Source organism: Calidris pugnax, unplaced genomic scaffold (assembly GCF_001431845.1).
Source record: "Calidris pugnax isolate Ruff unplaced genomic scaffold, ASM143184v1 scaffold38, whole genome shotgun sequence".
In the NCBI taxonomy this organism is placed as follows: domain Eukaryota; kingdom Metazoa; phylum Chordata; class Aves; order Charadriiformes; family Scolopacidae; genus Calidris; species Calidris pugnax.
Window position 1 is genome coordinate 11,867,879 of NW_015090995.1, and position 10,076 is coordinate 11,877,954.

Here is a 10,076-nt window from a genome sequence, read left to right on the forward strand (position 1 = left end):
TAACTGCAATATTTTTACATGGGGAAATGGGGGGAAGAAAGACTACAAGGCTGGTCACCATCTGCTCTTTTTCATTAGGTAACGTGATCTGGAAAGAATCTTACCCTTATTTCCGACCATTCTCTATATGCGATTATCATTCATCAAACCTCCTCTGAGCATTCAAATAACCTTAGCTCAAGGCTAGAACAAGTTTTTATCTTCAGTAACGTTAGACTAAAATTGCCAGAGCTCTCTTTCTTCAGTCCAGTTTTATGGAACTGTAATGCACGCTCCATGAATATTACTATTTAAAGGCGTGCAAGAAAAATACGCCTGAAAGACTAAGCTTCAGTGAAATACTGAAATACCTATAGAGCTTCTCTCATGTGACCTTAAAGAGCACAGATACTGCATGTGCACAACCCAGACCGAGTACTGACACCACCAGGATGGCAAACAGGAGCACACTGGTACAAGCAGGATGTTCTCCATGGTTTACTAAGGCATAATCTTGCTCCATCCCTGTTCCAACTTCTGCTTTCTCGCCCTGCTTTTTATTGAAGAACACAAGTTCAGTTTCACCTTCCAGTTGTTCCTCTTCCCTGTGGTTATACATTTCATAACGAAAGCACTTTTGACCAAGGTATTCAAACAGAGGAGTTCATAAAAATGCAAAACTATTTGCGTACTTATGAAATAAACAGAGAATCTATTTTCATAATGAAAATTAAACACATCTATCTATCAAAGGCACAAAACCAAGGCTATCTTAAATTCACTATTAAATTATACTGTGTAAATACACAGTATGAATCAGCTGTACATAGAGCTGTTTTCATGAAAAGTAATGTGCAAAATGACTAATGGGCTACGACAGGCAGACGGAAACTAGTCCGTCCTTGCTTCCTATTTCTGCCTCTGGTGCAAAAAGACCACAGGCACCACAAACCAGGATCTCTTGCTTCTATTTCATTTTTCTTTTCTCTTGCTGTATCACTTTGCTGTTATTTGACATTACCAATAGATGCAGATTTACTGTCTCAACTCTTCAATATATGGAAAATATTCTTGTGAAACTACACCTTATCTACATAGTATTGTGATTCCTTCAGTATGTGTTTTCATTGTGCAAAAAAACAAACCGAAAAGTTCCATATTAACAGTGCAAAAGAGGTAGGAGACTAGTACTTAGAGCATATTTTAAGATACAACACAACTTGAGAAAATTACTTTATTGAATTGACATAAAAGGGACCTCAGTGTAACGGGGAGACTCCAACAGAGAAGTAAAACCAGCACAAGCCTGCTGGCGCTCTTGCAGAGTCTTCAAGTTCAAGTTCATGGCAGCTAATTCAATCCCAGCCTGGACTGCAGTGATCCCACTTCAACTGTTCCCTTGGGCTGAAAATTTTGCAGGCAGCCAATTATGCATAACCTTTAAGTGGAGCCAGTTGTCTGACGTAGGCCCCTGCTCAGCACCAAGTGTTGGTGCGAGGAAGGAAGCGGTAACCTTGGGGTTTAGTTCAGCTGACACGGGATTACTTGCACCTTTACACTGAAGCTTTGCAAGAACTTTAAATGAGCACAAACCAGAGCTACAAGCATAAAACAGAGTTATTGCTGAAAGAAGTAGTCTCCACCCATTTTTTGCTGTCCCGGTCTGTCCCCTCCCAGAGCGAGTGGGTGCTGGCTGCAGCTTCTGCCAGCTTAGTCTGTTCATGGAAGTGCGGTTTTAGGGGGAAAAAAAAAAAAAAAAATAAAAGTAACCAGAAGCTGTACCATGGGAACTAACCTACTTCTGTCTTTACTGAAAGCCAAAAGAAAAGCCCCAAACCCCATCTCCAAACACTGAAATGTCTGATTAGAATTTTATTACAGATTACATTTATATATTACAAAATACTTCAATATGCATAATTTGACATTTATTGAAGGTCAGGAGTTAGTAACCTTCCTAATCCAAAGTGGCTGGGCGGTACAGGAAACAGCAGCTGACAACAGAGTTGAGAGTTTAAGCCATGAAACGAACGGCTTCATTCACAACTTTGGGGGTTTTTGCTCTGGGCCAGCATTCAGCCTGCAGTGAGACGCAGCTCCCAGCTCCTCAAACCTAACTAGCATATTTGACACAGTGACGTTTCACAGGCTGCTCAACTCCTCGAGCTTCCAAGACAAAATATTTGTTGAGAATGACTCACTGTGTATTCTACTTATCATGTACTTCAGGTAAACTGAACATAATAAGATCTTTTCAAAAATTATTGCATGTATAACTACTAGAGAGGAAACAACAAAGTACCCAATAGATTGCTGAGGTAATGTGAAGTGTTTCAGAATATCTGGCCAGTTACGTCTATGTGCTACTCTTTTCCAGCAAGATACTCACATCCTCTCACCAGCAAGTACCACCATATGGGCTCCTTGCAGTCGTACCACCCGCTTCACCCAGCCCTATGAACTCAACAGGACATGGACAGCAGCACTCATTTAAACGTGGAACGCTCCACCTATGACATATTTATGCCACCTGCCATAAATACGTGCAGAATTGTGAACTGCAACATTGCGTGACATTAGATCAAACATTTTGTGGTACCTGCTTATCTGTGGCATCAGCTGACAGACAGCAAGTGCTCTTCATATTTCTCTGAGTGTGAGACACCGACAGTGCAGAGCATCAGATGAATACTCTGAATACTCATTAACATTTCTCTAAACACAATTTCTTAGAAAACTTTTTGGTTCAAGTTGTATGGGTGGCTCTTAGTGTACAGAAATGCAAATAATAAAATTTACAAAACAATAACTTATTTAAAATACCATATCAGACTTGTAGCCAGATGAGCAATCATTACACGAACACAAAAATAAATTATCTTTTATTTGGGGAAAAATCTTATATTTTAGCAAGCACTGTTGTATATAAAGCTTGTTATCGACCTGAGTAAGCAGGATGTAGAATAAGCCACCCAGTTGCTCAGTTTCCAGAAACACAGCACACCTTTAGCTTTCTCTTCAAAGGACCAGCAAGAGGTTGACTTTAACTTCAGGCTGATAGGTACATGTTATCTCAAACCAAGGAGCGTAGTCCCTATGTTACAGCAGAGTGGCTGATATGGAAAATTCGAGGACAGGAATCAATAGGTGTGTCTGCCTGACGCTGTGGAGAGCAGAGCTAAGATGGAACACCGACTGGTGGGCTCTTTCCAGTGCCAACAGCAGGCTCTTGCTGGGAGCCGTGGGCACTGGGTGGAGGATCAACCCCACGGGCCATACGGGTGTCTAGAGCTGTGGACCTTTGTGCTCCGCAGTAAGAAATGGGTATGTTGGAAAATAATCACAGGAAAAGTGATGCCACCTATCAATATGGCAGTGTTTCTGTCAGTAAAAGCATTTGTGCTACTGAGGGACAGTAAGAAAAATGCACTAGCAGCCTGTTAGAGAAAACCAAACACAACTGTTAAGTCTTTTCTTACTGTGATACGTAACAAAGATTTTCTGACAGACATGTAAGAAGTGCCTTAGGGTACACATGTGCTCTGCAGAAACCATTTAGTTGTTTTATATTTCTTTTCCAGGAAACTGAATTGGAAAATACAAACCAAACACACTTATAACAACTACCAACACTGAACAGAATTTCTCTTTGAGGTATTACATACTTAATATTGTAATGTATTCAGTTCCTCTCTGTTATTATTTTTCTATTCCTATGAGCGGGATTTGTGCAAACAAGGCCCTTAAAAAGACTTAAGGGTCACTTACAAAGGAGACCAGTTATTAAATTATTTTATGGGCTGCTCTCCATTTCTGAAACGGAGCCAAGCAGAAGGTGTACAAGGGATGCACCAGTCACAGAAGCGCAAAGGGCCTGGCGGGCAGAGGCATGGCTAAAGGTACAACTATTTGGGAACAGGAGGAAATGCGTTAAGAAATAAGCAGCACCACACACATGCTTGACATTTGGTTTGAGTTGTGTTGTCTGAGGGTCAAAAATTTCTGGATGGAAATGTGGGTGTTTTGGGGTGCTCAGTCCCTGATAACCCCAACGCATCAGCCCAGAGCTGTGACACCCCGCTCTGGTGTGCAAAGGGGCACTGCTGCTCACGGAGCCCAGCCTCGCACACACACGCTCCTGGGCTGCCACGGAAGGATAAAGTCCAGTAAGGATCTTCACTAAAGGGACTGCTACTACTCAAGTGACTTTTGTGAAGTCACACAGGAAACACACTGGTGGCGGTTTTACAAACTAGACATCCCACTGTAGTAGCTGTAGTCGCAACGGAATAACTGCACATACAGAGGAAAACCTCAGCTAAGGCCCAATTTGAAATGCACATCTTGAATTTACAGACTGTGGAACAGTGGTTTAGAAAAAAACCAATAACCACCCTTTACTGTTACATGAATTTTCTGTTGTGTCCCCTAAAACGTAAGTCAGATTTATTAAGCATTATTTAAGTTTAAAACCACCTGGCTAAGTGAAACAAGGATCAGAGTACACTGTGCAAATACTATTTTCACCTTAAAATGGGTTGCACAGTATCATGAAATAGCTAAAAAAACCCAAACAGGTCTGCTGTACAGATCTAACAAGTAATTAGCAAAACACAACCATTAGCAAGACATTAAGAGAAATATTTTACGTTAGCCATTCTTATACTAGAACAAAAGCACAATAAGGTAGGCTAAACATGTAATTAACAGGTATTTTAAAAATTATAACTTACATAATATATAATATAACATGGTTATATTTATTATAAATTTAAACAATTCTTTAAAAAAATCTTCTGAACACAAGCATTTCTGTAACTGTCTTGGTTTTAGTGTGGTAAGGACAGCTAAAACAGAATAACACAGAGTTATTAAAATAATAATTTAAAAGTCTCTTTAATTAGTACAAATTTTAAGAGTACAAGTTCTGAAACATACTGTTCTATTTTTAGTCTGTCCTTGTCATGTCAGCTTGTTTCTAATTTTACTGGCTTTCAATCATACCTAGATTTTCTTTTAATTGATATATACATTAATATTCTAACTGCCATTATACACCTATGCTATAAAACATTCCTGATTACCAATGTATGGAAATACAGGCATTTTCTCTGCACACTAACAAAAGTGATGAGCAAAAATCATGAGATGACCTGCAGCATCATCACACATTTTAAGATGTGCATGCAGGTATTCTGCTCTGTTTTTTGACACTGAACAGCTGCTATTGACAGACCAATGAATTTATAATAAAAATTTAAAAAAGAAATATAAATCTATTGCCTAATAGGCAAGTTAAAAGTATACTTTTTAAGAAAAGATGTTCAGCCGATGAAGCAGTAACATACTCTAGGGATCAATAGTCAGATCAATATACTCTGAAGGAAATCCTATTTCATTAGTTTTGTCCTTACTGAACAGCAGCATTCAAGCAGAATAGATGTAAAAGTCTTGGATTTAAAGTGATAACTGAGGATCCACCTCGGATCACTTTAAATCCGAGACTCTTAAATCTGTGATAATTGGTGGATCGCTTTATCTCTACCTTGGAGATAAAGATACCTCACCTTGAAGCCCAGTGAACTCCCAGCTGCAGAATATCCACTGATTAAGCATTAACTATACTACAAAAAGCATGCAAAATTTAAATATAGAAAAAAAATAATATATATTTTCTCAATCTCTAGGATTGCTTACAAAACACTTTGCCGGGGTGAAAAGTACTCTCTGATTTCAACGGAAAGTCCACATGCTCAGCTCTATCTGAAGCAAAGAAAGAGGGAAACAATTCCTCGTGTCCTTCACATAACACAGCTATTAATCCAAAAGCAAAGCAAATAAAATGCATGCTGACTCTTTGATGTGGTAGCACTAGCTCCAACCTCGCTTCTATCATAAGCAACTCACATATACAAACTTCAAAAGTCATCCATTATACAAAATCACATTCTGGCAAGACATTGGCTAGAGGAAAACATTCCCCACCCCTTCCAGCCCCATGTCCACAATCACCTTCCCTTACTTGTTCCGCTCCTCCATTTCCCAAGACTGCCCATGCTATTTATTTCCTTCCTGAAAAATGGTTCAATGCGCCTTTCTGAGTTTCTACTATATTTGGGATCATCTTAAAATGTAAAATGATTCTACAGCCAATCGTACCAACATGCCTCATTCACACACACTCCTCCTACCTACCCTCTGCAGAAGATCAAGTTCAGGCCAGCACCAAGTTTAGTCCTGACTCAAAAGGTGGCACAAGCCAAAAGTAGCACGGTAGCCTGAATAGTAGAAAGGCTTCTGATCTAGAGCAACAACAACCGCATAAAGAATTTCCACCCCCACCACTCATTCCTAACCTCTGTGTCATGCACTCGGTCAAGTAAATAATGTTAGGCACATCTGGCACATGATTAAAGCCATATCTTGATTCCAAGTACACTTTACATGAAGTATTAGGTAGGAACTGATTGCCCTAAGAAGAAGTGGGGCAGGGAAAGCAAATCTACTGTAGTTTATTTAAGTTCTGTCCAATTATTTTTGTTGATCTCAGCCAAGCAGCTCGATGTCGATCACCTACTGCAGAAAGAAAACCGAAACCGCATCTCCCAAACAATTCTGGCAACTGGCCAGAAGTCTTCCTCTTTGCAAGCACAAGCCTTATTCCATACAGCGTCCTTTAGTTCACATCCGTATAAAACAAGTGAAGACTTCTCGCTTTTCCAGCCTATCAGGGATTAAGGCAAGGTTCTCCCCGTTCACCACTCAGACCACAAAGAGCCACCTGTGAGAGGGCCTTGGCGCTGGCAGGCCTCGTGTCCACCACAGATCATCACCTGTCCCAAAAAACCCGTCACACCACTTCCAGCGGGTGTTTTACTTTCAGTGTGATACAAGTTACTCCGAGTGAGTGGCCACAGAAGAAATAACTACTGCTGTGTTCAGCTGTTCAGCTTTCATTTTTACGTGACTATCTAGTGAGTTCAAGATTTTGAAGAAACACACTGTTACTAAATGTCAGCAGATTATGGACAATCCTGATTTCCCTTCCCCACCACCAACCAAAAAAACCACCCCAAGGAAACAAGAGAAAAGCAATAGCAAAGTATTGATGATTCCTATCCACTGTACAGCACAGCTCTACTAGCAGAGGAGAAATACTCTCTTAAGCTTTCCCTTGGGCCCTTCCATGCTGCTGGCCTATTCCACTCAGCACCTTCCAAACGGAAAGGTGACAGAGAGCAATCCCAGTTACAGGGAGAAGAGAAGGTTCGTCTTTGAAATAAAGATGAACACCAAAGCAGTCACTCTCCAGCTGCTGTAAAATGCAGGAAAATTAAACAGCATGGCCAACTTTCGAGATGTGCCTTCCACAAAAAGGGTGGAAGACATTGCACCATCTAAACAACAATCCAATGTATAAACAAATGGAACAAAACTGTAGGTCTTATTTCTCAGGAAATAGCTTCCCTCCTTCGTGAAACTTCCTTCTCTCCTGAGAAAATAAATGTCCTGAAGCACAGTGACCACATGCTTAGTTGCATATACAATGAAGATTTCCCTTAATAATTAACTCCAACTCTTTTTTGGCTTTGTTAACTCCTTATTAAGAACAGCTTTCTTATAAACAAGCATACATTCACTTGTCATGTTAACTGCCTAACTCTATTAATCATTACCTTCAATAGATTTTGCATGTTTACTTGGCTCTGGCTGCTGGGTATGATAATATTTGGGTATGAACTTCATTTAAAACAGTGTAATAGGATGCATCCATTTTACTAGATACATATCTTAACGTCACGCAGAATGTATTTGTATCTAACGCCTTGCCTTAGTGATTTGTTCAAGAGTGGTTTCTCTAGTTTTAGGAAAGAGCTGAAGCATAATCCTCATGTTAGAAGGAGGTGTCATCCACTGAACACCGGTGATTTATAACACTGAAAATTTATAGCTGCTGATAAATATTAGATTATTCAATTAGCAGACACTGGGCAACACTGTCACTTGGTTGCACAGTGTATGTTACAGATAGGGTTACAGGCAATACATGAGGAAAGTTTGCATGAGATGCAAATACTCAAATAATTAACATATCATGAAAACATTACCACAGCAGGGTTTTTGGGGGAGAAAATTGTCTTTTCTATTTCAAGTTTATACCATTCAGTAGTTTAAGAGAACAATGAAGGGAAACTGGCAAATATAAAGAAATAAGAGGTGAGTTAAAAATACATTAAATATTTCCTAAAATAACTTTTATGTGGAAATATTTAAGGTATCTGTAGAACTATATTAAAACACAAACATTGTATCCATGCATGAAGCCCAGGATAAAAAAAAAAATGAAACCAAACAATCTTTCTGAAACTGTGGAATATTGCTAAATCTGTGGCTTGTTTGGGAGAAAAAAAAATGGTTTGGGGATTTATTTGTTTAAAATTTAAGATTTTTGCATCTTAATAGAAAAAAAGTCCATGTCTTCAATCATTGCAGTTAGTCTGAAATGACAAATCCCAAAGATTCAAAAAGAAGATAATTAAAAGGAAAAAAAAAAAGATAAGTTTCTAATTGCCATTTGTAGCTTTATTTGCTAAATTTTGCACTTCAAATTGGCAAGGCTATAAAAGCAAGCTTGTCTGTGTAAATGACAAAGCATATCATACTTATATTTTTATGCTCCAGCAGTTCAAGATGAAAAGAGCAACCAAGTAAGGACAGATATTATCTTTAACCTGACAATCATCTTTCACAACCACCAGGGATGACAGCTGTTAATTTACTGTACATGAAACAATCCTCAATTTACGGCAAATTGCTCCGCAACCTCCATCTATATTTATTGAGCATTGAAAAAAGTATCAAGTCTATTAGGAAAAAGGGGGCTATAGTACAAAATAATCCCAAAGTTGCTATAATTATTTCCTTAAGGCCTCAGGTAGCACAGCAGCACTGGATACGGGTCGGTCCGTCCAGCCCCTGTCCTCTGCCCACGGTGCCCCCCCCCTCCCCGGCCGGGGCAGCCGTGTCCCCCCGACCCCGGCTGTGCAAATAAGCGTCAAAAACCCGCACAGCGTCCCAGGGTATTTTAGAACGCCCCAAAGCGAAACTTAATCTCAACAGGACAACAAAAAACATTCAACCGGTTTCTTGCTTTGCCTTAACAGGTGCTCTTCTGACGTGACGCAGAAAAACATGCCCCGTGCGTAGCGCCGAGCGATGAATCACACTTCCCCGGGCTCCTGCGTGTGCTACATCAGCATCAGCCCATACCCTCAGCCCGGCCTCCTCCCCTGCATCTCGGCGGGGGGGCTCGGAGGGAGGAGACGGCGCTGCCGGTGCAATGGCAGCCCCGCCAGCCCCGCCGGGAAGCCGAGACGAGCGGGCGGGGATGTCGTTAAGGCACAGCGAGGAGCCGAGCCCCCTGCCTCCTCGGCTGTGGGCGAGCTGGGCGAGCGGGCAAGCGGGGCGAGAAGCCCGCTGCCGGCCGAGAGCAACAGCGCCTGGCTCCGGCCCGGGGGGCTGAGGAGAGCATGGGGAGCGAGGCGGGGGGCGGCGAGGGCAGCCGGCGGGGAGGGAGCCCCGGCGGGAGGCTCCTGGCCGTGTTGATTACCGGCAGCCTCCCCGCCACCTGCTCCCGGGCCGGTACCAGCTCCTCCCCGGAGCCTACCGCGCTCCCCCTGCCGCCACCGGGGACCCGGGCCCGGGCCCCTCGGGAGCAGTGCCCGCCGCTCCGGGGAGGCTAGGAAGGACCTCACCCCGTATAACCCCCAGCTCCTTCCCTCAGCTGACCCGGCTGCCTCCGCCCCGCCGGGCAACGGCCGCCGTCCCACCCACGGCGCCGAGCCCCCCGCCCCGCACCCGCTCCCAGGCGTCGCCGAGGGGCCCTTCCCGGGCCGCACTCACCTCGCCTGGCCACCTCGTCCCGGCGCTACCGGCGAAGAACGGGGCCGGCGGCTCTGCCGGCTGCTAAAATGGCTGAGAGCGCAGGGGGAGGGCGGGGAGGGCCCCCGCTCCGGCGGCGCCGCCGCCGTCCAATCCTCCCGCCGCCGCCTCCGTGACGCGCGGCCGCGGAGGAAGGGGCGGGGGCGGGCCGGGGG

The 10,076-nt window shown here is 43.0% G+C and overlaps 1 protein-coding gene across 9 annotated transcripts in view; it reads right to left on the reverse strand.

The window, feature by feature from the left end:
• The window catches only part of ACSL4 (acyl-CoA synthetase long-chain family member 4), a 62,945-nt gene that overhangs the window by 27,676 nt on the left and 25,193 nt on the right, over positions 1 to 10,076 (reverse strand). For 4 of the 9 annotated variants that reach the window (XM_014955096.1, XM_014955092.1, XM_014955090.1 and 1 more), the window contains exon 1: positions 9,883 to 10,025. The exons of the other annotated variants lie outside the window; for them this stretch is intronic. The gene's annotated coding sequence lies outside the window, so the exon portion shown is untranslated. Of the gene's footprint in view, positions 1 to 9,882; positions 10,026 to 10,076 lie in introns of those variants that run through there. 9 annotated transcript variants of the gene reach the window in all.